The sequence below is a fragment of the Anser anser genome (assembly GCF_964211835.1).
Source record: "Anser anser genome assembly, chromosome: 14".
Lineage (NCBI taxonomy): Eukaryota > Metazoa > Chordata > Aves > Anseriformes > Anatidae > Anser > Anser anser.
In genome coordinates, this window is record NC_139735.1 from 8469518 (window position 1) to 8496314 (window position 26797).

A 26797-nucleotide genomic window follows, 5' to 3' on the forward strand; every position below is an offset into this window, starting at 1 on the left:
TACGGCACTTTTATTTCATATGGAGAGTTTGCCTCCAGACTCCTTTACTTGGTGATATCTAATGAGGTGAAAAAAATAAACAGCAACATCCTGGAGCAATGTCCCCACTTCTAAAAATGTCCTGCATTTCTGCACTCCTCAGCATACCTGACAGAAGGAGGGCACAATTAAAATAATTGATTGGAGCTGGGCAAGAGCTGTGCTTCCTCATCTTGGTTAACAGGGACCCAATGAGCCTAGCACCTGAGCAGCCTGATCTTATAAAGGTTTGGGGAGGAACAGAAGGGAGATGGCAGCTGAGATGTGTTGCTGGGAAGTATTTTTTTAATTTTATTTATTTATTTATTTATTTTCTCTCCTGGCTGTGAAGTTTTGCTTCTGCTTAGATGTAGGAGTGTAGAGAGGTGCTTGAGAATTAGCCATCCATGTTGTCATTAAATCCCTCTTCCCCAGGGAAGCTGCAGAAGAGGTGAGGGGATGGCATGTCTACATGTCAGGTTTGTGGGGTTTCAATGGAAAGTGTTGGCTTGTAGCAATGCAGGGCTGGGTCCTCCTGGGTTCCTAATGGTCACCTCCATCATGAGGGTCTGTTCTTCCTCTCCCATCTCTTTGCAACTTTCCTGCTGGATATGCTGGGACTTTTCACCTCTGGAAAGAGCCCCTTGGGATGACTCATCGTGCCCCCCTGCCCCGTGAGATAGGAAAGCTGGTGTGGCTGCTGTGGGAAGCCAGGAAGTGGGAGCTGAAGCGGAGCTATTCTGAAATAAGTGCTTAGGAATGCTCTGACCTCTTGCCTCACTAAAGCACCATTTTTTTTTTTTTTAATTTATACATTTTCCTCATAGAACACATTAAAAGAGCTGTTTGTACATAGCCTTAATCTGTGTACACACATACACAAATTCAGCCTGGGAGGGGGGAGAGGAAAAAGGATCACGGTTCTGCCAATTGTAGGCGTTCTGGGCTCTAGACAGCTGTGACAAACTGCAGCCTTTTTACTACCTTAAAAAACATAATGGACCACTTTTGTAATTTTAGCTGTAAATGTACTTCTTCTGTATCACAGGACAGTGCTTCAGTATGAGAAAAGAGAGAAATACAAGAACTGCAGAAATAATGTGGTGACAGGCCAAAGAACAGAGCTTATAACACACCCACAGAGTGTTTCCTGTGAAAACAATATTCTCCCAGTTCTGTCTGAGATGCTCTTGCTTGCCTGCTTTAAGGAGTAATTTCTCAGAGCTGTATTTTAGATGTTCAGATCTTGTAAACTCTTCACAGTTTAATACATTGCAACTTTTCTGTTTTCTGAGTTTGAGTCATTGGATTAAAATTGCTCCCACCACCACAGTCATCAACATTACTGTTAACTTCCCATCTTCTCTCATCCCAGGCTCTACATAATAACCTGTGATCAGGAACCCAGCTACATGCCGCACAGACAACTAAAGAAGCTCATAGATCTGTCTTTCCAAGATTTGGACAAAGCAGATAAATAAGGTGAGAGTTGCATGTGCATAAAAGTGAATTTACATGAAGTCTCCTGAAGTAGCAGAAGTCCTTGTGGCATGTGGTTGTGGCCTGAAAAGAAAGGTGAAGACTGATGGTGTCCTGAATATGGGACTAGGAGAGGGACGGATTGTAGGAAGGGTGTCTGCTGATGTCCCACAACCACTATATATAGCAGAAGCACAAAATCCTAGGTTTTGTTGGAGCACGTATTAACTGCAGACTGGAGTGACTGCCGAATTTGGTCAGGAAAGAGTTCTCCTAAGTTACCAGGGTTGTTGTCATTGCAGGTGTAGCACTCAGGTAGGATTTCCTAAGCACATCTCACCCACTGAATCCTTGTCCCTGACTAGGTGTTGCTGGCACTCGGTCTCCTGTTGCAATCGCAACACACCGATGGCAGACGCCACGCTGCTGGCGGCAGGCCCTGTGGGGCACTGCAGGCCCCGTGAGGTGTAAAGGGCTCAACTGAGGCATGTGAGGGCTCCTGATTTAAGTCTGTCAACTGGAGGTTGAAGGAAATACTGACTCAAACAAGAAGCTGAGTTGTGGCTGTGTTGGGCTTTATGTTGTCACTTGCTGGTCAGTAGAGACTGATTGTGAGGTAAGTTGCGAGGCAGAAAAAGGCTTGGGAAGGGCTTCATTAGCACCATCAAAGTATGAGGCCCTGCTGGCCGTTAAATGCTCTGGTAATTTATGCAGCAAGGAAGGTGGTAGTTTTGGGGGACCCTGAAAGTCCAACACTGAGCTTTGGGAGGCCCTGGTGTTTAAGTGAGAGCAAATTGGGCTGCGCTAAATGGAGCTTGGGATGTGGGATCTGAGCAGGAGGAGATTTTAGGTTGCTTAAGTCTTTTAACAGAAATCTCAAGGAAAAACTGCTATAAACTGAAACATTTCAATCTAAGTCAATAAAAATGATATGTTTTTTGTTTGAAAAAAAAAAAAAACCTTTAACCCATTAAAACAAACATCTCAAATTCCATAAGAAAGCCAGGCTTTTCTTTCCGTAGGTCTTACTGGCAGTTGGTACCCCTTTGCCTTCCCTGCCTTGTTGAAAGGGATGCTGGCTTTTCAGACACCTATTTCTGGTACAAGTCTTCCTAAAAATGTTCAGATCTGCATGCAATCTGAATGGTAGTGGCTAAAGTAGTCCATATAGCTCCTTGTCAGGAGAACGTGGGGCTGGGTGTCCTAGGAGGCCATTTTGTCCCCCGTTCCAAGAAGCTCACTGTTCTACCCCAGGCCTGAGCACCTGCATTAATCTGCCCCTGCTGGGCTCTCCGTGTGCTCTGATTTGGATGGTAGAGAAGAATGGAGCTGCGAGGGATGGAGGAGAGGGAATATATTTCTTTCCTCCCAACTTACAGTTTTGGATACTTACAGACATCTGTAATTTACTCTTCTCCCCTTTCTTCCTAAGCCTTGAGGTTTGGGCATAATGTTTTTATATTGCTTCAGAAATCAATCTGTTTGGTAACCTGACTGGGAATAAGTAATGCAGCTACATACTTCTGAATCGTTATATGTGCACGATCTGTTTGTACGATATGCTCCAGTCTTCCTAACATCTGGTTCTAGCCAGTTGCTATCAGCCCCTTGGTTTTATAAGCACTAAATTCACTCAGTTTTTAATGCAGGGGGAAAAAAAATACAGCCCAAAGAGCATAACATTTACAAGCATTTTCTGTGGGAGTGGAGACAGGAGGCCAAGTTCTGCTCTCAGACAGAGTCCAGCCTTTGCATTTTTGGGTGGGCCTCTGAAACCTTTTTTTTTTTTTTTTTTCCTTGAGATGCCTCCTTTTCAGCCAAACTAAACCGATTCCTGTCAACTATTATCACTCCAGTATGAATGGGTTTGGCATAGAGACTCGAGGGAGAGTCAGCAAGATGGCTTTTGGGATGTTCATCAAATAATAACTGAAGTGTTATACATAGGGTATGCATGTGTGCCTTGACTTCTGGGAAGGGGTAGACAGGGTTCATGTGGTTTCACATTTCTGGTGGCCTAGCCTGCCTCCTTTCGCACCTGATGTACATTAGCTGCTGTGTTCAGTGGAGATGACGCATGACTACTGCAGCAGGCTGCAGAATTTCTACCCATCAGGGTGTGCCTAGGCAGGCTGCAGCATCCCAGGGCACATCCCTGGGTGGCTTTTTCAGTGTAGCTTCGAACATGCAAGGGAAGAACTGTGTACTCCAGAGACTGGTGCTCAGGATCAGCAGAGACAATTGAGGGTGGATTTTCATTGAGCCCATGTGGCAGAAGATGATCCAAAAGCAGAAGGCAGCCTGACAAGTTCATTGAAATCTCTCCATAAGAAAATCAAGCATCAACAAACCTGCTGCTGCTGAGCCAGTTGCTGACACAAAGATAAAAAGCAAACCCATCAACAAGATATGCAAAAGCACTCAAATCTTGGAGAACCCAAACCCACATTATCCACATATAGCTTACAAGAGGGTTGAACAGCTGCTGGCTTGCCATTGAAGCAAAATTACCTTTTTACTGTTGTGTTATCCTTTGTCGTCTCATCCCAGTTTGGTGTTCACCCTCTCCTCCTGTGTTAAGACTCTAAGGTCTGAGTGAGACTCAAAGGGATGAGAACTGTCCTTAAATAATTTGAATAATAACTGTCCTGAAAAATTTGAATAAGATCTTTAAAACTTAGCAATGCTAATTCTAATACAAATATCAACTACCAGTGGTTGGTTTGCTCAGTAACTGGAAGGGGAGTGCATTTGGGGGAGAGAGGGAAACAGCAAACCAGAAATTGCTCATACTTCAAGTCACTGAAAGGCCACATTCACATATGGATGAAATTTGGCTCTGGAATAACATAATGTAGTTATAAGTGGAATAAATCTGGCCTACTAATTCTTTTTCTGCCTGTTTTGTTTTAAAAGACAAACTATCTTCATTTCACATACGCACATAAAACATGGGTAGCTGAAGCAGGTAACTGTGTAAGTCTCTGAGAAGGACTTGCTGGGTTATTTTGGCAGTGCTTCACTTTCTGCAGAGGATCAGAGTGAACAGACACGACCCTTGTAGAGGTCCTGCCTGACGGTTCCTGAGCTGGGACTGGTAATGGTGTGGCACTAATTCAGCTGCTGCAGAATTGCATATAGGTTTCCACAGTTATTTTTCTGTTGTTACCAAACACTCGAAGTAAGGCTGTGCTGTGGTCATATAGACAGGAAAATGACATCATGCTAAAAACCACTAATTCAAAAGCATTGGAATCTGAAAGGCAAAGTATTCTAATTAGGAAGAAAAAACATTGACAGCTGAAATGGAGAAATTTCTTGGATTGTTGTTATTATTTTTAAATCCTCCCCTGGCTTCCCTTCCAGCCAAAGCTGTGACAAGTGCATTGGAGCTGATAATAAACATACACCTCTGAGGTCACTATTAGGATTTTTTAATCTAAATAAATAAATAAATATGGATGAAGTTTCCTGTCTCCAGGGATCCAGCACTTGAGAACGTGCAACACAGACTGCTCTACAGTACAGGGTCATTGTAGAAGTGTTTTTTTGTTTTGTTTTGTTTCTGTTTAGCATAGCTATTTTTTTCCATTATATGAAAATACAAACCAGCCTTATTTTATACTTTTCCTCCCTCCAAGTTTGGTAGGTGGTAGTGATAGACTTGGTGATGCTTTGTACGGATTATTCACTGTGTGGGAAAAACCAGAATTACTCACAGCAGCCACACTGCTTGAGGAGGTCAGCAGATGTGACCAGCTCATCCTGCTGTGGATGACTACAGCTGGCTATAGAAATATGGAAGAAACCATATCGTATTGACTGTCAGGTTCTGCGTGTCTCGATGCTGCTGCACCTTCTGGAAGCAAGTCAACTTTGTTTTGGGAAGAAAAGAGTGGAGAAATTCCAACGATGTTAAAACTGACAAAACTGACACAAAAAAAATGTTTCTTAATCTGAAACAACATTAGGTTCTTAGAATTTTATTTCAAGTATTCTAAATGGAAATTAATTGAAACAGAAATGAAGTATTTCACTTAATCCAGGAAAGCTGCTCGTATTTTTTTCCATAGAAACTTCTTCTGCAGAGAAGTGAATTTTGAGGAAGTGGAGGGCGTTGGCATTAGAAGAAAACGACACTTTGAACTCAAAATTAAAAGAACTCAAAATTACAAGTTCTTTGAGAAATGCACTTTCCATCCTTGAACCTGATCAGCTCATTTCCTACTTGAGACAAAGTCATTGCTCAAATCCAACAAAGCCTATCATCATCTTTCACATTCCCCAAAATGATATACTCATAATTCCCAAAGATGCATTGCAGAAGGTGGTGCCTACAGAGACACTTGAACCAATGCCATGTGTCATCCCCACTCTAGAAATTCTGTTTGAGTGGCCCTTTGTTTTTGCATGATCAGTTACATTGCAAGTTAGGCAAATGGGCTCTCCATCTCTATCCTCTGCTCCCGCTCACTTTACCACTATCCCCATCTGGAGAATAATATAATGAGAATAGTTATAGAGGTTGTTGCAAGGAATCACCTACTATCGTGCACCTGCCGACAGGGTGGATTAACTGTCTGGTTCTTTTAGGAACAGAATAAATCCTGACATATTTTGAAAATGCATCCTCACTTGCTTCTGAATTTCTGTTCTGCTCAGTTTCATCTCAGTCATAGCTGGTTTTCTGAAAGTGCCACTATTCATATTGAATTTGCGCCTTGCAAGCACCTGCAGGCTTATTGCTTGGGGTGGATTGTTCTTTATTGATTTGATTTTTCTTTTTCTTTTGTATTTTGTTTTATAACATTTCATGGTGTAAACAGCAACTTTACGGGTCCTGGGCCAGACAACTAATTGGTTTCACATCTCTTTGAGCATGGATTTAGCAGAGTCTTTGCTGGTTCTTGCTTATTTCTTTTCCTTTTCAGAAATGAAATCAAGAAGTAGCTTGATAATGTGATAGTACCATTCGTTACTTCCTACAACTGAACAGATTCTGCCCCTGTGCAGACCACTGAGGTCATTTTGTCGCTGAGAGCTAGGAGAGGGCAGATCGCCTGAGGTCCTCTAGACTACCTGTTCCATGTAGCAGAGAGGGTGTCTTCCAGTAAGAATGGGAGCAAGACCGGGCCCAGAACGGGATAGTAAATGCACAGGTAATTTTGAAGGGCAGCGCAGGAACTTCAGCTGTGCCACTGCAATAAAGCAGATCCATAGAGGGTGTGAGATCCATAGAGGGCTGGGTGTGGAGTACATAGGTTGTGTAGGGCAATGGACAGGTGTAACTTAAAGCAGCCCTTAATATTTTGGGGATCTAATTTAAAAAAAAAAAAAAAAAGAAGAAAAACAGGGCTATTATTGCATATCTGCAGATGATCTGACTAATTGAAATAAAGTTGTATTGCAGATATATGCATCACGTTTAATGTTACTGATGTTTATTGAAGTACTTATATTGCAATTAGAAGACAAATAATCAAAGTTCTGCCTACTTTCCACTGCTGTTCTTTTCAAATTGCTATAACAGCTATCACTGCACGTAAACAGTGTCCCCTTTGTCAAATGATCTTAGCCGCTGTTTGGAGACATGATTATAAATTAGAACCCTTGCAATATTTACATATTTATTTTTTAATAAATTGTTGGTGACTTCATGTATCCTCCATTATAGCAGTTCATTCTAACTGCTAGAGGGTGAGATGTCAATGGACCTGATCCGATGCCAGTTGAAGTTTATGGGAATCTTTCAATGGATGTTAATCTGCTTTGAATCAAAATGATCAACTCAGTGTTTCTTCTTTTCTTTCACGGTATGTGAGGTAAACTGTCAAAGGCTTTACCTATAACATGGGCAAGGGCTGTAACAGAGCTGCCTGGATTCAGGGCAAAGTCATGCCTGTTACAAACAGTGCTTCAGCAAAGAGTAGAGTTCAGCCTTGTTACCTCCAAATAAACAAATTGTCACTTCCCAGTGATTGCTGTTCCAGTTCTGACGGCAGACTTAATGTTTTTCTAACCTTTTCTAAAACAGACTTTTTAAAAGGTGAAAAACAGTTTTCTGCATTTATAAATTGCAATTAAGTGATGAATTTATGCATACCTGCATATTCATTTACTACAGTTACTGTTTTGAAAACTAAACATGCCCTGACAATATTGTGTCTCCAGCTTTGACATATGTGGCAAGCAGGCTTTTCTAGAGACTATTTAAGAAAATGAATGTTGGGTTTTTATCACTAGTTTACTTTTGCCATCTGATAATGACAATGGTGCTTGGTTATGGGGAACAAAAGTCAGACGAAATAAGACATTCTAGTTAATAGCATATGCTGTTCTTCATGGTACTTAAGACACACACGAACAACAATAAAACAGCTTTAGGTGAAGGGCCAGTGAATGAGAACACTAGGCTTCATTCTTTTTCCTTCGGAATAAATTCCCTTCTGTCTGCAAGCATCTCATTTGCTGTTTGTACAGAAAGTCCTTTGTTAGTCATTTCTCATTACAGCTATTGATAAGGCTTGTCCAAAAACATGCCAGAGTGCTTTTGTAAGTTAGATATTTTACATCAAGTACCAGCAGCTAGTAATCATATAGTGGGTCTCTCTTAAAAACTTTTTCACTCTTGCATTTTTATTTAGATAACATTGCCGTGATATTTACAGCAAGGGAATAGAATGAATACTTCAGTGTGGTGTTTAGTCAGAAAAGCAGCTGAGAATGCTTTAACTGTTATGAAGGAAACTTAACTTTAATTAACATGATTTCAGATTTGCTGCTTGTACAAGATGTGTGTCATGTACTACAGGGATATTTGTTTCAGTGAAAATAGTATTGAAGATAGGAACAACTTTTTTCTTTGTTCGTAAGATATGGTCAGAGACAAAGATATATTTAGTGAATAGTGTTTTCTCACATTTATACAGCTTTAAGGCTATGAAAATGTTAACAGTTCATTTGAATATTTATATATATATACGCAAAGTAACTTCTTTAAGTCTGATCTCTCTTGAAAACCTTTGCACATTTGTTTGCAATTTGAAATTTCTGTACTTTCCAATATTGTCTATCCATCGCCAGTCTAAAATCAGCATTGATATGGAAAAGTGATTGTTGGGAATGGTTATTAGCTATTTCTCATAATACTAAACAGTACCAAATGAAATGATTGTGCAACAGGCTGTAAACAAACAAAACCCACTTTTTCATGCAATGCGTAATTAAATTGTGGAACTCATTGCCACAGGATGTTTCAGATATCTAAAGTAAAAAGTTCAAAAAGCGACTAAGTGAATGGAAGCAAAGGTCTCTAAAGGGCTATTAAATGAGATGACGTAGATGTAGGCTACAGCTCAGGAAGTCCTTAAACCACAAATTACTTGAAATGGAGAAGATATGGAGAATTTCATACTTGCCTCACTTCTGATACACTTTCTCCTAAATGCCCATTACTGGCCACTGGCAAAGACAGGATATTGTGCTGAGTGGGCCTTTGGCATGACCTGGTCCATTCTTTGTACGTGCCAGTGACAAAAACACACCCTGCCCCCTGGGGAGCACAAGAAGGTACATCCTCAGGCACAGGGAAAAGAGCAGAGGTTCTTATTCAGGTTAGACACAAAGATATTTTTTTCAGGTGTGAATAGTGTAAAAAACCCTCTACTTTTAGGCACGTCAGATGTCTGCAGGTCTCCAGCTGCCATGCAGTGAATTACCTTGGGCTCTGCCAGTTCCTTTAAGCTCAGCTGTTTGGGGAGAGAAAATTAGAGGATGTTATGTATCAGGTTGGAAAATGGCTGTGTTCTTGGGAAAAGCCTCCAAGAGTACTGTGTGAGAACCACAAATGGAAAAATTGTGGTAAGCTGTTGCTGTGCTAAGAACAAGAGGAGGTGACAGCCTGGCTAAATTACTCATTATCTCTGCTCTGATGGCCATGCTATGGCACAGAGTCCTTCAGGTCCCAACTAAAGTCACGTCCCATTTACTTCAGTAGCACATCTGTCTCCCAAGGGTTTCCTTGTCTAGAAAAGCTAATCATGGGCTGAAGAAAAAGATGAGGAAATAATGCGATCCTTACCCTTACTTTAGAAATTTCAGTCTCAAGTTCAGACAACTGAAGTGACTCTAAAGAACATTGGATTTGGGGGATTTTTCTTATTTTTTTTAGGGAACATGAGACATTTTCTTTGGCAGTAGTTGTGATGTAGAGTAATGAAGATGGTATTTGCTTTTATTTTAAAGCAAAACCATGCACCTCCCTTGAAGAAGCAGGTTAGGTGTATCAGCCTCCATCCAGCCTATTTTAAATTGACTTTAAGGAGACCAATTGTGGGAAGCAAAAGACCTCCTCTCCTGGAAATAGATGTTAAGCTTCCCCCGTTGGCTATGAAGCAAAACAGTTACATTTTCAGCCTCCAGCTGCCAAGGGCACCTATGAGCATTTTCCTACCACAGACATTTTGCAGGCAATGTGGAAAACATGCCACATGCCAAAGGCATTAAAAGAAGGATCCAATCGTGAATAATTCATTTGGAATCCACTATAATGGCATTAGTCATAATGAAACCTAAGCTGGTATTAACATGTGGGTAATAGGTACAGTACTTCCTGAGGAATCACTCTTAATAAGGAGGGAGAGTATTAGGGAGAGCTTGGAAAAGGAAAGCTCTTTAGACCATCATGATGCTCCAGTCTAGAGACAGAGGTGTCTGATTGTCTCCAGGAAAACATACAAGCTGTGTTGGTTATGATGTCTTCAGGATCCTAGTTTAAAAAGAGATTGCTTACAAGATGACTTTATGGCAGCTGCTCAGAGCAGCCGTAGATGTGCCAGTAGAAGTGTTGGTTCAAATGAATAAGCAGTCTGATCATATTTCTGTTCCCTTCTTGTTCTTCTTCCAGCAAGCTTCCGTGCAAATGAGGTGTTTTTGCATTTGTTTCACAGCTGCTGGGGGAACAGGAGCATGTGTTGTTGCATGAGGAGTGAGGAGGGTTGGTGTTTGGGGCTGGCCTTTGTCCTGTCTGGTCTGCACGGGGGCAGAGCCTGTGGTCCCCAAAGGGTGGTGAGGCACTGCTCTGGCACACAGTCATTTACCATACGAGTGACTCACCAGGAGAGGAGAAACCTGTACTGTACAGCTTCAGTAATGAGGTGATCCAGAATCAGTCAAGCCCTTAAGGATGTGCTTAACGCCACTGAAAACCTGTGATGATGAGTTTGGGGCTTTGCTGTAGACTGAAATACCTGAGCAGTAAGAGTGTGTTTAGAGTTCAGTGCTTTTGAACTGGGACCGTAATCAAAGGCAGAGGAAGGGTAAATGGCCTTTCACAGGCCACTCTAGTTGAAATATGTTTGCATAAATTTGTTACCAGAGTCAATCCACAGAACAAGATGTGAATGATTCAGAAACAGGTGTAAGGGCTAAACCACTGATGCTAAATAATTCGCTGTGCTTTAGCCAAGACTGTTCTAAATCTAAGCTTTGTCCAGTCGTGTTAGACCAGAACAAGCTCTTAGTTCACCAAACAGACAGGTTTACGGTACAATTTTTGTCATCCCTTCAGTTGCCATAATCCTTATACACTGACCACAGAGCACTTGCTCAAGATGCCTTGAACTGAGAAAGCAATCTGCGCAGCAAATAAAGATCTCACAACACGCAGTTACAGGACCTTTGCCTTATGAGGTGGAACTAATTAACACAAACACTAAAATCACCATAAAAGTTAACAATAGTTATTTAGTACAATCAAGCCCTACAAAGTATGCAGTTGTAATATCACGTGTAATTCTCAGGTGCACCAATACACATGGCTCAGTGGGCAGGGCCAGGAGGATGCCACACCGGTCTGTTGGAGTCTTCCCCGCTGCACAGGATTATTTGTGCGCCAAGCAGTACAGCTCTATTTCTTCAGTTTAAGAACTTGCAAAATAAAGGAGAGAAGAAAGAAGAGTATTGTTCCTCTTTCCTTTATTTTCTGACACCAGAACTACAGGTGTGAAAAAAACAAAGGGCTTGACATTTACCATTCATAAATTCTGCAGAAACAGAGATCCAGGCTCTGAAGCTGTAGGAGTGAAAGAATACAAAGTTCATCACCTGCTGACACTTGTCTTGAAAGGAAAGCGTCAGAGACAAATCCTGACAGTTAGGACTGAGTGCCCAAGAGAAGTGTCAGGTTCCAGATCTTTTACAGCATGAATAAGATAGGTCTTCTATTGTGAGCCCACAGAGATGCCAGGACCTGCACATGTCTGGACACAAAAAGGACAAAGCCCTTTTTTCCCTCCTTGAAGATTATGAGTCAGCTGGACTTGGTAAAGACCGTGCAGTCATCACAAGGCTGCCCTTCAACCCACCCTGTTCCAGGCATACCCAAGGGCCATTCAGTGTCATGGAAGTTTTTTAGTGTTTTGTTTGTTTGTTTGTTTTTAATAAGATGATCCCAGGTTATGATACCTGCTAGGATACTTGTTACAACTCGTGGAACAACTTTCTGTTCATATCAAAAAATGGGACTTGCTCAGAGGTAACATTCCATGTGCATTCCCCATCACTGATGCTGCTGTGTGTGTGTGTGCAGGGGACATCCGGACTTCATGCTTGAGAGCTTCCTGCATCAGCAGTACCAACGCTCAGGGAAGACCAGTGACTACAACTTCAAGAACGCTGAATTTTCCAAGGTAAGCATCAGAAAATGGATGTATATTTTTATCCCAAGCATTGCCCCTTGCGTCGTGTTAGGCAAACACAGGTTCTTCAGGGAATTCTAGTTCAGGTTTCTGTGAAGTACTGTATGATTGCCTCTGTTTTATCTTCCTCATCTTCACTGTTAACAATACAATCTAGCAAGCCCCTGGGGATTTAAGCCTTTCAATGTTAGTAAATCGAGGTAATTCTGATAATGTTAAACTTTTATTTTTCTTTGCGTTGTCAGTTGTGGTATGATCCTTTACTAGATGACCATATGATAAAAGCAAGGGATTCTTTGGAAGATGTTGAACCTGGGTGGGGTTTGTTATGGAGTAAGGGCAAATGAGGATTTGGATTTCCTTTCTTTTGAATGCAAAATCCGTTTTTTTTTTTTCCATTCCCATGGGAATCTGCTAGAACTTTCTCCTTGCTACATTCATTTTGTTTTGCTCAGATTGGACTAAAATGGTTGAGATCATTACTTATGCAAGTAATTCAGACCTACTACTGATTACAAAAATTATATGTAGCTGTAAACATCTTTAATTCCAGTAAGTTTAAACAAAACAATTAGCAGTTTAACTGAGCTTCACAACAACTTTTTAAAAAGTGATGGCTTTCCCAATTTTACAGATGTTAATTTGTGGCGTACAGATGATATGATTTACTGACGGTGACACACTGAATGTGCAGTAGAGCCAGAAAATGGTTCCAAGACTCTGATGAGGACATGAGCAAGCTGTCTCAACAGAGAAATATTTGCACCAAAAATAGAGCTCAGCCAAACATTATTTTGGTGTGGGTGGGAAAGTGTGTTTCATTGCATTTGTCATTTATGGGGAAAACTGTAAAAAAAAAAAAAAAAAAAGGCATCCCAAATCATTATTTTAATGTCAAATTTTAATTTTGAATTTTGAGAATACTTACGTTAATAATTTACCATTTATCCAAGTGATTTTCACCAGTGATTGTGTTGGAATGAATTTTACTTTGGAAATTGGAATCTTGTTTCCTTTCTTTCATTCCAATAATTTCCATACACTACATTATTTTTTGCTTCTTTTTCTAAATTGCTGCATGCTCTCCTCTGTGTACTTGAAATTCTCCAGTAGGTTTCCCTGTGATGGATGTTTAAAAATGTTTTTTTGTTTTGTTGTATCTCTCTTTTGTTTGTTTTTTTTTTTGTTTTGTTGTATCTCTTCTTAAGAAAGGCTGCTTTGTTAGTAAAGAATGTGGCAAATCCATAAGGCAATGCCTAGGTCAGTTTGGGAAGCAAAATTCATGAGACTCACTTGACTAAAATGGAGGAGTTTCTATTTGTGGCGTGTTACTTTTTTATAGCATCTCTTAAAAGCTGTAATTTTATTTATTTAAAATAATTTATTTATTTAAAATAATTTATTTATTTTATATATTGTAGTTGATGCCCTGTAGGTTTTTTTTGTTTTTTTTTACAATGGCATATGTTAAGGAGCTGTGCTTTGTAATGCAGAATGGAGTACAAGAATGTATATTATCACTTTATTTATACATGTGTTTTGGACATCCTCATTTTATTTATACACAGCCTAAGAAAAATGACACTTTCAGTGCTGCCAGCTAAGAACTGTTGGATTCCTGTAGTGAGATTTGAAGAAAAGTATTAAATTATGTAGACACTTCACTGAGTTCTAGTAGAACTAATAGTGCAAATTCACGCAATTTGCATGAGCATGATTAATTTTTCAGTTAATGATCCTGCTTGTTATGCTTATAGATTCCACATGTGCTTTGTATACAGCACACAAGCAAACAAAATATACATATGGGAGTGCTGCAAAAGCATACATATACATGCAGTAGGTTAAAGGCCTGATTCCATAGCTGCCTTCGAATGGAATTCCTGCGAAATTTGCTTTAATGGTAATATCATGGGAAGATGCAAAATATCTGCACAGACAGGCTCTAAACTAATGTAGTTCCAGGTAACTCGTCAACTGCAAGGCAGAACAGTAAAATGACAAAGTTCAGAAGCCATCTTTGAAACTGATAACCACGTGGCAAAGCTGTACTCATTTGGAATATTACCAGAAACAGAGAAAAGTGTGTAAGGATAATCAAGTATTTCCTCTGCTGTGCATTGTATATTTAATGGACCACACAAGATTTTACCAGAAAGGCCTATTTCACAAATGTTTTAAAGCCACAAATGCCTGGTGATGACATAACCATAAAATACAGCTTTTAAAAATCCTTCATCAAGGGGATAGGTTCTCTGATGCATTATATCAGCAGCATTGATTTAAAAATGAAGAATTGATTATAAAATTGGATTCCAATTTGAACTCTGTGAGTAAATCCAGATCTTTGCTCAAACCTCAGTTGAGCTGAGATCTGGACTGTGTTTGGTTTGGGAAACAGAACCTCTGGTTTCTCGGTGAGGTCCTGCTGCCACTGTTAGAGAAGTTGTTTACATAAAATTAAATGAAAATTAATCCAGGCAGGATTTATGAGAAATCAAGCTTGACTGGATGGTGGGTACAGTCTATAGGTATCCTGCCAACACTTAACCACCTTTTGTAACGCAAGTAAGTGTTTGTAACACCTTGATGTGTATTTAACTTAAATTTGGGAAAATACATTTCTGTATCGGTGGGGAACGACAGCTCTGAAAACTTTACATCTCGGCAGCTGCAGATACCTTCTCAGAGTTAGCCCCTACAGACCCCAGGGTGGGCAGACAAAAGGTCAGAGATGAAAGGACAAAACTATGATGTGCCGACAGCACATTGCCTCCCAGAGCCACAGGCTGTCTTGCAGGTGGTGAAATTCCACCCAAACCAATGGAACTTCCTGGCTTCTGCCACTCCTTAACGCCATGGCATGGGTTTTTATTGCACAAGTAGCCCGACTCAGTTCCAGTTCTTGCACTTTTTCTGGGGAAGCTCCTCTCAAATGTAAAGTTGTCAGTTTGATTCTCAGGTTGCTCCTGGACCATAAGCTTCTCCTGCAACCTATCATCCCACCGTGGCTTTAGATGCAGAGTGCTTTGCCTGTGACAGCTGGCTGAAGCAAAACTGCTTGGTGTGACATTTTGCTGCATGAATCAAGTCTTTTAACGGTTGGCAGACGGTGTTTGGTAACAGCTATGTTTGTTGCACAACTTTGCACTACATTTAAAATACCTTCCTTTTCTTCTTTGGGCCAGCATATTCCCAGATGCTGTGTCTGTGTTTGCATGCAAAGAGAAAAGGTACAATGTCCATTGTCCTTCACCTAACCCAGTTTGTTGGTATAGCTACCATCTGACACGCTTGGGGGGGAAACCTGTGCTTTCGAACACTGGTAAGGCACAAGTTGCCTTTTGTGGTAAGCTAAGAGAAGCCCGGAGGCTACAGCAGTTAGCCCTGCACCTGCGGGGAGCTGCAGGAAGAAGTCTGACCCTGCCAGCCCCTCCTTTCAGTGCACCTCCAACAGCTACAAGTGACTTCGGCAACCCAGATGAAAATCTGGTGATCAAAACATTTTTATTTGCCTCTGCTGGGCACTTGGTCAGCTGGCGTGAGGTAACCCAGAGCTGCTGCAGTGCAGTATAACCAGTCCTGTGGCAGCTCGGGTAAATATACCCGTCTGTCCAGGAAGGGGGTAAACCTGGTGGACCTTCTGGTCTTCTGTGCATCTCCAGGTGTGTTGTCACCTCCTCAGCATGCATTGGACTTTCGTATCAATCCAAGGCTCTGCCAGTTGTGAAAGGCAGGAATTCATTCCTGACCCCATGAGTCACCCTCCTATGTCAGGGAGCATGCAGTTTCATCACCCTGGCCATTATTTTACCTTTCAGCTGAGTAGTTACAGGTACCATTAATCTATAAAATAGATGTAGGCAGACAGGAGGACGTCATGTAAAGTCTGCAGAGACACAGAACAAACAGACACAAAAAAAAAAAAGAAAAAAGAAAAGCCAGCTTGAAAACATGACCCCAACTTTTTACTGTTGTGTGTTCCAGGGAAATGATTTATTGTTGGCATGTACCCATGTCACAGTGGTACTCAGGACAAAGTAAAAGTCACGGTAGTCACTCAGGCCCTTGCTTCTGTCATTGTATTTTCAGATATTTCAAGGAATGAGGTAATGACTTTTAGATCAAGGTCATTTTCAGCTGCATCAATTATTTCACTTTCTCCTGGCAAAAGCATCTGCATACCTCTGCACAATGTTAACTACCAGGCAAATGTTTCACTGGAAAACCTGACTGTTCTCAGCCATACGGAGTGCCTGGTTCATACATTAAATGAGTTTAATCATTTAAACTTCTACTATGTAACTTGGAAACTGGTATGCAGCAACGCTGCATGTTCCCAATTTAATGTGTTTAAAACAAATTTAAGTGGGTTCCGATGTACTTAGTCACTGCTATACAAAGGAGAGACCCCATATTTCAAATAACAGGGCTTCAGCGCAGAGATGACGTTAGTGGTGGGTAATAAGCTGAACTATCTATCAAGATATCAAGCATGAAACAGATGGTGAGAAAAAAAAAAAGGTCCAGATACATTTACAAGCCTCTTAACATGCTCACCCATTTAACTCACCACAAGGTCACAACTCGATGTCTTAGACATACGATCCCCACTTCAGCTAGAAATGAAAGCAGGGTTAATAAAAGGACCGTTATGGAAGACATTGTAGGGCTTAGCCAGCCTTTCTGGAAAGGGAAAATGGTCCATTGTCAAACCTTTCAGGTCTCGGCTTGCCTGCACCGAGTCTTGAATAAATGATTTGTAGACCTGCATCCACTGACTGCTCCACTGGCTCAGTATGTTAGGAGCGATTTGCTCTAATGACTTAGCTCCAAAAAAAATAATTCCCTTACTTCAGTACACTAATTTGGGGGACCGGGGTGTTCTTGGTTGTAGCTCTTGTGGTTTTGTATTCATAAAGAGTTGAGGTTAATCAGTCAAATCTTCCTGTATCCTAATCTCTTATACCACTGTAACTCAGTCATGTATCTGAGTGCTTGTCAGCTGGCCATGAAGGTCATCCCTCTTTATTTGTCGCATTACCTCTCTTACACCCCATTCTTGAATTCTCACACAATACAACCTGACTATGTACACACTTTCTTACAGCATAGATTAAAATGTTTAAGAACCTCTGGTAAAAGTTATACTTTTATTTAAAGCCTTCATTCTAGTAGCTAGGGAATTGATGTCAGATAGAAAATGATTTCCCAATGGTTTGGTTTTGTAGCAAAAGTCTTCAACTTTTATGTAGATAGTCTTTGAAGTTCGAAATTGTTGTTAGACTATCAAATATTGTTTGAGGTGTCACTCATTTTTTTTTCTTTCTATTATGGGAATGGGATCTTAGCAAAGAATTATTGTGGTAGAAAATGAATGTATGACTGACACTGGAAAGAAAGGTGTTTATGGGGCATATACAAGGGGAATTGTTGTGGAACCTAGACCTGTCAATATAATCTCAGTTAATTCTCTAAGTGTCTGGTTTCTCACTGAAAGAAGGCAGGGTTAAATCTCTAAAGACATAATACTTGAATATGTCATCCATGGCGTGGAATATTTTCTAAAATATCTTTCTGCTTGTGTAATTTCATGTTGCTGGGTTATCTGAGCCACACCCCTAGTTTGAAACAGGGGGGTGTGACTGCCTTTTGGGCTGCAGTTGGCTCAACCTGCCTAGAAAAATACACTTCCTTTCCCTGTTTTCAGGATAGTTTGGTCGTATGCGATCTTTGGCCTCCCACCTCCTGTTTTCTGGCCCCGTGTGACTCTTCCACCACTGTTTTCCTATGAAGAGGAATTGAGCATGGATTGGACCGATAGGTGGCACACAGAGAGCTCTTAAGTAGGCTTAAAAAAAAAAAAAAAAGGAAACAAGAGAAAATGAAAATAATAAGACTCCAAATACTACAAAAAATATTCCAGTTCTGGGTTAGGTTTTTTTCTTTCTTTTTTTTTTTTTTTTTTTTTTTCCTCCCCCATCTTCTGCCTTTTTATTTTTCCTTTTCTTTTAAAACTTAAGTGAGGTCTGGTTATCTGCAGAGAACAAGAACACTGGTCTGGATTTTTATCAGTGCATCAAACTCTCTACTACATCTTTAGCCTTCCTAAATGAATCTGGAGCTTAAAGCAGTACTGCCAGGATCAGAGCATTTGGTAATCTTTTCTCTGACTCCCATTGAACATGGATGGCCAGAAAATGCATAAACCAGTCAGCCACATAAAGGAGATAAGAGCAGCTAGATTTGGACAAGCCAAGTAATGAGTGGTGAAGTGTATGGAGGTTAGACTAAATATGAAAGAAAATCTGGGTTCAGGCAATACCATCCCTAAAGAACCTACCTCACAAATATTCAAGAGCACTGCAGAAGTTTTCATGCTATTCTCTGTAACCCTCCTTGGGAAGGAGTGCAGTCAGGCTCTGTGTATTTTCACATCTCTAAAAGCACAGGAGACAGTCAATAAAAATAGGATGGCTGTCTTGAGATTACTCCCCCTCCTCTATGTTCTGAAGGCGACAGAACGGAGTGGATAGCGAGCAACCTGCTTGCCTTGGGTGCAGATGGCTTTAATTGTCATTCCCAGATGTTCTGCCTCTTGAAGGTCAAATTCACCTTGTATAAATCGGGCTGGAACCATCCAGAGAAAGCACAGACATTTTATTTGAAAAAAAAATGTAATAAAAGAATGTCCTTCTTTCTTGTTATTTCCTTGTAAATTTAAAGGGAACAGATTGAGAGGGAGGCCTGGCTGGCACAGGTCATGGTAATGCGATATAGAAGCTTTTGTCTGGAAGATGTGTGTTCAAATCCAGCTTTATATCACTGCGGTTAAAATATTGTTATTTTTTTGGCTGGTGGAGCTCAGCTGTAGGTGTCAGTCCAGATTCAAGACTCTTGCTGCCTACATTTGACAGCATCACTTCTTAAACATGGTGATATGAAAACCGAGCTCAAGAGAGAACTGCTGAACGAAGAATCTGTTGGATCAGGAAAGGATACACGTCAGTAAAGCCAGATGTGCAAGGAAACTGATGATGCTTTTACCTAGTCTCTACTTGTTCTGTAATGGTGGAGGTCACTCTGGTGTCCAAACTGGTCATGTTGTGCATCTCCTCCACACAGGAGACTTGCATTAATATTAACATTATAACAATGCAGGCTTCTGCCAGTCTTGCATAGATGTCACTACTTGATCAAAAATTGCCCTCCTCATGTACTGGGTTATGTTGTTACCTCTGCCTGTGCTCTCATCTGAAACCATCAAACTTAGTGCCAGTTTTACAGGAGTAGTTCTGTACATTCTGCCTTGGGACTGTTCCCTTTTAGTGCAGGTTGCACTAACTATAGTACAACTACTCGGCTGACTAAAGCTTTGTAGTGTTTTACATTTTCAAGGATTTGTTTTGAGTTAGCTAATCAAAACTGAGGACATATATATATTTTTTAATATATAAGTGAGAATGATGTCTTTTGCTCTCCCTTCAATGACTTTTTTTTAAAGCAGATGTTTTAAATATCATGAAACACATCCAATTTTGTTAACTATAATAATAAATGTATAAAATACTTACACTGCAGAAACATGAATCACATGGACTATCAAATACATTCCTTTGCTGTATTACCACATCATGTAATCCTATTCACAAAAACGTATCAATCTCCATCGTGAAACTAGTCTGACTGTTCATTTCTCTTTCCTCTCCTTCTTCTGTCAGAAGTCTGGTCTATCAGCTCACTCCATTGGGGTTGGAAACATTTTTCTTCTGTCCAGTGTAATTTATTAGCAGACAGACATATATTCACTTGTTTTTGTGTCAATAACGCACAGCTTATTTTTTAAGTGTACTGTAATTAGGTGGAAACATACTGTTATGTCAGGCATCACCAGATGGGGCTTTTACACATAGTCTGCAAAGCTTTTTTTTTTTTTCTTTTTTTTTTCTTTTTTTTCTTTTTTTTATTTTTTTTATTTTTTTATTTTCAAAGCACATGTGCAAGCTTTGACTCTGGGGAGGACATACTGCAGAGTTGTTTTCAGTTATTTAGGCAGCTTCGGAAGCAAGACCGTTGAGTGAGCATTAAGATGTTATTTTTCTTGAGTTTGGATTAGAATCAGTTACTGAGACAGGAACCAAACTTCAGTTTTAGAAGTCCTCAGATGTCTCAAACAGCACCAAGAAGTGAGAGGCAGGCAGAACTACCAGACATCTTTTAAAATCTCAGATAAAACCTATATTTTTTCAAGATGATGTTGTATTCCTGTATCTTCTTTTTTTTTTTTTTTTTTTTTTCCAGAAGCAAAAGAAATGATTTTTTAGGATTTCAGCCTTATCATTTGATGATTTCTCTGGGCAATTTTGGAAGAAAGGAATGAAAATTATACATGTGATAAATGTGTATTTTAATGGAGAAACAGCTAGAAATTCTAAAGGTGATTAATTAAAGGAAAATTAAGGTGCCATTAAGCAACTGTTCAGGGTAATTTCACAGTGGAAAATTTACAGATTCAAACACAGCACTTTGTAAATATAAGCCATGAGATGAATAGAAAATTTTTATACGTGACATTTATTCCCTTACTTTTCTTGTGGACTGAAATATTTTGCCTCCATGATCTCAGAAGTTCTGAAATCCCAAATACCTGTGATTCATATTCCCATATTTTGTGCTGCAAGCAGAGAGCCTTGGAATGAGACATTTGGTGGATAATTCAAGACACTGAGAAAATACATCAAAGTTGTTGTGCACACTAGGTCTTGTACTGTAAGTTGCATTCAGGGCTGGAATAATCATTATCTGCTGCATACACAGATCCCAAATGCTAGAGTGCTTTTTGCAGCCTGAGCCCAGGACAGAGAGATAAGTATGAAAAGCAATAAAGGCAAATACTGAAAATCTGGAGAATATACCAACCCCCAGAAAAAGAAGCCTTATATAATGTAATGAGTATGGAAGTAACTGTATGGGAGTCCAACCAAAAGTAGGAGCAAGGTCAGAGTTTGGAGAAACACTTTTGAGTATATGGAAACTAGGAAAATTGGAGTTTGCTGGCCAGGTGCTTGCAATGTAGCTGTGTTCCACCCTTGGTCTATTGATTGTGTTGGTGAAGAAATTTTGTGGGGGTTATTTGCTGGGAGGCTGAGTTTAGCTATCGTTAAGGGTCTATGTCATGCATCTGTGTGGTGTGGTGGAAGCTTGTGAGTGAGGTCGATGTGGATGTGGTTTGGATTAGAGTTTTAGGGGAAGAAAAATGCACACAAAAACCAACCAACCAACCACTGTCTTACTGATCTTTTGTACATTCATGAGGTGAACTGTAATGCTTGGGGTGGAAGTTTTTATTCATGCCCGTTTGTCAGCAGAGAACAGGACATTCACTATGGATTCTAGGGTTCATAAAACCTAGCTTCCTTTTCTTCCTGATCTTTAAATCATATCAGGCAGGCTATGGTCTCCTAGCCTTTACCTGGACTGACATCACGAGTAGAACTGTCTTTGTATCTGGTAATACATGAGTGCCAGGGACGGCCTAAATCAGAGTTGAGCAGTCAGAGGGCCCCTATGCACACACTACACACCACAGCTCTCATTGCTTTTGCTAACACTTTGCAGACGTGTGAAGGGGACAGGTTTATTCCCAATACTGCTTGGGAATGTTAATGTCTTTGCTCAGCTCTTGATACTTTTAATGTGTATTTTAAAAAATGCACTGGAAATGAACTGGCAACCTTGGAAATGTGCATTTTTAAACCAAAGTCAAACAGGCTAGCACAGCAGTCATCAACATCAACGGACTGAAGTTCACCTTTTTGCATTGTTCCCGTAGCAGGTTAGCAATGGTCCCTGAAGTTCCCCCAAAATCTCAGCTCAATAATGGTGAAGCCACCGTGTGGATACTTTAAACTAGTAAGGAAGAAAAGCCAGGATAGAAGGAACTAATAAGTACACAACAAAACTGTTCTGCTCTGCAGTGTGTTTGAGGAGGGGAAAAAAAATATATAAAAAATAAATAATAAAAAAAGAAAACACAACACAGAAGAAACAGATGTATCTGCCAGAAGTTAAATACACATCTGTTAAGGATGCTCTTCTCATATTTGGGGTCAGAAAAATATGTACAAATGTAGCACCTTGCTGATTGACAGAAAATCCTCAGTTCTGGCACTGAGAATCTTGTTTTCTTGACAGCACTTTGTTTTAAGGCTAGAGGCAGAAAAATGTCTTATGCTTGTCCTTAAACTGGAAGGCCCTTTGTTCAGGATACTTATACCATTTGCAGATAATGATGTGCATTGCAGTTTCAGCTGTCTGCATATGCATTTTTATGTTTTTTTATGACAGCTCTGCGTACTGAACTAAAAGGCCATTTAGAGCTGTCAGGAAGTGACAAGCATTACCCTTTACATTTACAATTCTGTTAGCATGCGTTGTCAGGTGGGCTCACCATTCCACCGACATATGATTTTCTTTGAAACCTATGTATGACTTTAATTTAATACAGCAGTCTCAAAAAAAAAAAAAAAAAGAGGAAAAGAAAAAAGAACCTTATTAAGATTTCCTTTTCCATTTATCTTTTTTTTTTTTTCTTTCATGTAGTTCTTTTTTCCACTCTTTTTCTTTTTACTGTTTTCTTAAGCAAGAAGCAGGGAAAGAGACAAAAGTAGCTGTCTAGGCTAGAACACGGCAACAAGCCCCTATGTTCCAGCCTGTGATGTTGCACAGAAAAGAGTTGATTTTTAGTCCATTGACTTATGGAAAAAAATAAAAATTGCTACCAGGATATGCTAAATATTGAACCAACTTCTGAGAATGGAAAGATCAGAATATCTGTGGCTTACAACCATGACATGAACTACAATAAATGTATATGATTTTCTCTTAGCTATCAATTCAACAATCCAGATGAGACCAGTTTTCATCCCTATGGGTCAATTTTGAATGCGCTTACTCCTGTTGAGGTGCCCCCCAATCTTCTTTCTGTTGGTTCAAGTTACTTTCTAATACAACCAGAGAAAAAGTCCTCCTCCTGAAGACACCGACCATCAGAACCAGGCTCTCCTCTGCTGAGCATACAGTCCGAGTACTCTCAAAAGTCCGAGCATTCTCAAAGCAAGGGAGGGAAGCGGAGGCACTGAGCTATGGGGAAGGTTCAGCTTTATTCTCAGCTGGATAGAAAGTGGTTAGGAGTATCCAAGTGACAATTAAAGCAACAATCTCCATGTGAACAGATTTTTGGCTGTATTTTTATATGGTGATGATACGGATATATTATTTAACTGCTGACAGTATGTTCAGTCTCTCACAGGCCCCAGCAGAAGATGCATCCCCAAAGAGCTCGTAGTCTGGGCAGCAGAGGCTGTCTCAGTCGTGCTCCCCGGATTGCACAGATTGTGACTTGTTATTGAGGGTAGTGTTTGACTGACTCATACCGCTTCAGATCGAGTCATCAGTATTGTGTGGCTGGAAGGACTGGATAATATTAAAAATAACACAAACATTTTTCTTGGTAGGGTTTCAATTTGCCTGTTACATTTGTCCTGATCTCTTTTTTCCTTTTTTTTTTAAGGTGTTATATGCAGGCCAGCTCAAATGACAGGGCTATTAGCTCAGTAAATCCGGTTGTTATTGATAGGTAGTGTGGAGAGATCTGTATAGATAGTTTTGTAGTTCAAGGAGGCATTGGAAGAATTAAGGATCAGAGCACAGTGTTCTTTGGAGTAAAATAACATGTGGCTAAATGCTGAGGCAACTTTGACACTGAATTCCTTTCCTGTCATTGCATAAAGGCAAACCCTAAACATTATTTTTAAGCAGCTGTTTTTATGCATACTAGCTGACACATCTGAATCCATGTTTCTATACTTCCTAAGCTCTTCATCTGTCTTGAATATATGCTACAGACATGTTGCATACCCAGGCAGACACAGGCTCACTGAGGTCATCTTTGTCTGCAAACCACCCTCCCTTTCTCCTGAAGACCTCCACTTTACAAAACCATAAGGTATTTTTTTCCTCTTCTAGTTTGTGAGTGTGCACATTCATCTGGGCTGTTTGGGTAGGTAACTTGATAATGATTCACCTGAAGTCAGCGATAGTATCTCAGTTTCAGTGGAAGGAAGCCAGATCCCCTAGGTTTGAAGAAGGAAAACAGAAATAAATATCCAACAACCTTATTGAGATAGAGATTGGCGATGTAATTTACTGATAGAAATGCCCCAAGGAGGCTGGCACAGGGAGTGATGATAATAAAGCTGGTATTTTATAGTATATCCTCAAAGACAGATGGTCATAGTCTGAACTTAGTGACCCCCTGCCTCCCCCGAGCCATTGTGCAACTCCCATTGACCAGCACTGAGATCCCCACGCACTCTCCCTTGAAAGTTTCTTGGGCAGCAGGAAAGTAAGCAATCCTTTAAAATTTCTGACTCTTAGCTTGATTCCTGCTTTCAGGAAGAGGCAAGAGCTCCTTACACCAGCTTTCCCTGATCCTGCCCAGGCTGGGACTTGCTGTTCTTAAGAAAAGGGGGAAAATTCCCATGCATTCATCCCTTCTTCTCCTTTGTCACTATCTAACATTTTGCCCTAACCTGAATACTCTGCAGGGACCAATTACATTATCCCAACATAGACATTTTCCATTAACTGCCTTTACAAGGTTTTCTTATTCTCTTCATCGACATTCTGACTTTATATCAAATTTAAGCTCCGTGTAGGTAAAGAAATAGAGGCTGTATGTGCACATAATCCTGTCTGCATATAAATGTGTATATTGAAGACAAATATTTGTCTTTACAAGGTAGTCTTGAATATAGACCAGATTCCTTCTTTGCAGATGTCCATTCCTCAAGGCCACAAAGAATTTAGCAGAGTTTTTTTACCTTTTATATTTTCTTATGCCTTTTCATACAGCTAATTCTTAAACTTACATTTATTTGTTTTGTTTTGTTTTCCCAAGAGTTACTGAGCTAGTCTGGTCTTTGCCAAAGTCCTGAAGTTATTAAACCTTCTCTTCGTTCACTATATTTTACTCTGGGGGCTGGAAATTCCTTATTGGATCTTCTTCTATTCACAGTTCTCCAAAACCGTCTCAGAAGTGTGACCTCAAGACATATTTTCAGAAGTGCTCTAGTGCCATTCTTCTCTTTTAGTAGAAGTTCAAGCTTCAGAATAATTTTTTTAATTGTATGACGCTTTTGTAGTTAGGCTAGAAGCAGAACCTACATGAAGGAACAAGGGTGAAGGAATTATTTCATATAAGTTCACTAAAAGCCAGGCTTCTCTTTTATTGCTGAACCACCAAAGAGACTGGTTAAGGTTTTCTGTGACTGAGCCCTCTGTGACATCAAACTGTAATTTTAATTACATTTCATTTTAACAGCCTGTGCAGGGATGCACCCATAAACTGGCAATCCACGCCTAAATGGTGGTGATGACAGTTGCAAAGAGGTTATATGATCTTTTCTCATGGAGACATCAGTTAACCTGCATTAAGTGTGAGATATTTTGCAGCAAATCTGAATTATTCATGGCATCTCTATGGGATCACAGGAATTGCCATGGTGGATCAGATTGCTTGTCCATCTAGTTCAGTATCCTGTCTCTCATCTTGAAGAGTACAAGACAAGACATTTCAGAGAAGGATCCAAGAAATCTCAGGGACAGCAGCCATGGGATGACCTGCCTGTGGGGAAAATTTCTTCCTCCCTACCTTCCCCTCAGGCAGCTGGTGGGTTGGATATGCCCTGCGGCTTAATGGCTTTTATCACATATTCAGATTTAATCTCATTATTTTTATTTGTTATTTGGATTGCAGTAGCTCCTAGAGAAGTCAGATGGGTCAGGTCCCCTGATCGTATGCACTGTACAAACACAGAGAAAATGACAGTCCCTGCAAAATATCTTTGTAGATGCTCTCATTATCCATGTCATCATCTCTACTTATTCATCATTTAAGCTTCCTCTGGAGTTGCTTCAGCAATTGAGAGAAATTCATCTTGCTATTTCTTCAAGACTCCTTAAGTCCTTCAGTATTTTGTTAGTTAATCCCTCCCATTTGTGGACTTCCTTATAAAAGTTTGGATGTGAGGAACAGAGCAGCAGTGATGGAAGTGCATCAGTGTTTCTGAAAATTTAAATTAAATAAGAAAAACAACCAAACCCAAAACCTGCGATGACATTCACTCACTTCGGAGGCCCCTTTTCTTCTGTGTAAAGTGGACTCAGTCTACAGCTGAAGTGACAATTTTCACTTGTTGATAAATAATTCCTGTTCAAAGTTTTGACCCCCCAACTCTCCTTTCTGGATGCAGAAGGATTGTTGTCTTCAGTCCTCTTACAGAGTGAGCTTTGCACTCAGTCTTGTTGAGTTTGGGTTTGGTTTGGTGATGCCTTTTGCACAAAACCTATTACCCAGTTGTAAAACTATTAATTGACATATTAATGCTGCCTCCTAGTAAACGATACCGTAGCGTCATTTTAGCTACAGGTATTATCCAAGTAGCTTGTAAAAGGAACCTTTTGAGAACTCTGAAAATTCATTAGGAGATTGTGGGGAAAGCTTTCTGAGAAGGCAGCAGCAATACTGCACTGACAGTTTC

General features: G+C 40.2%; 1 long non-coding RNA gene across 1 annotated transcript; it reads left to right on the plus strand.

Moving 5' to 3' along the window:
• The first annotated feature begins 256 nt into the window (after positions 1-256).
• Positions 257-15078, plus strand: LOC310881593. The gene is made up of 4 exons (XR_014572459.1): positions 257-469; positions 1394-1500; positions 12086-12185; positions 12829-15078. It is a non-coding gene; the product is annotated as an uncharacterized lncRNA (long non-coding RNA).
• The last annotated feature ends 11719 nt before the right edge of the window (positions 15079-26797 follow it).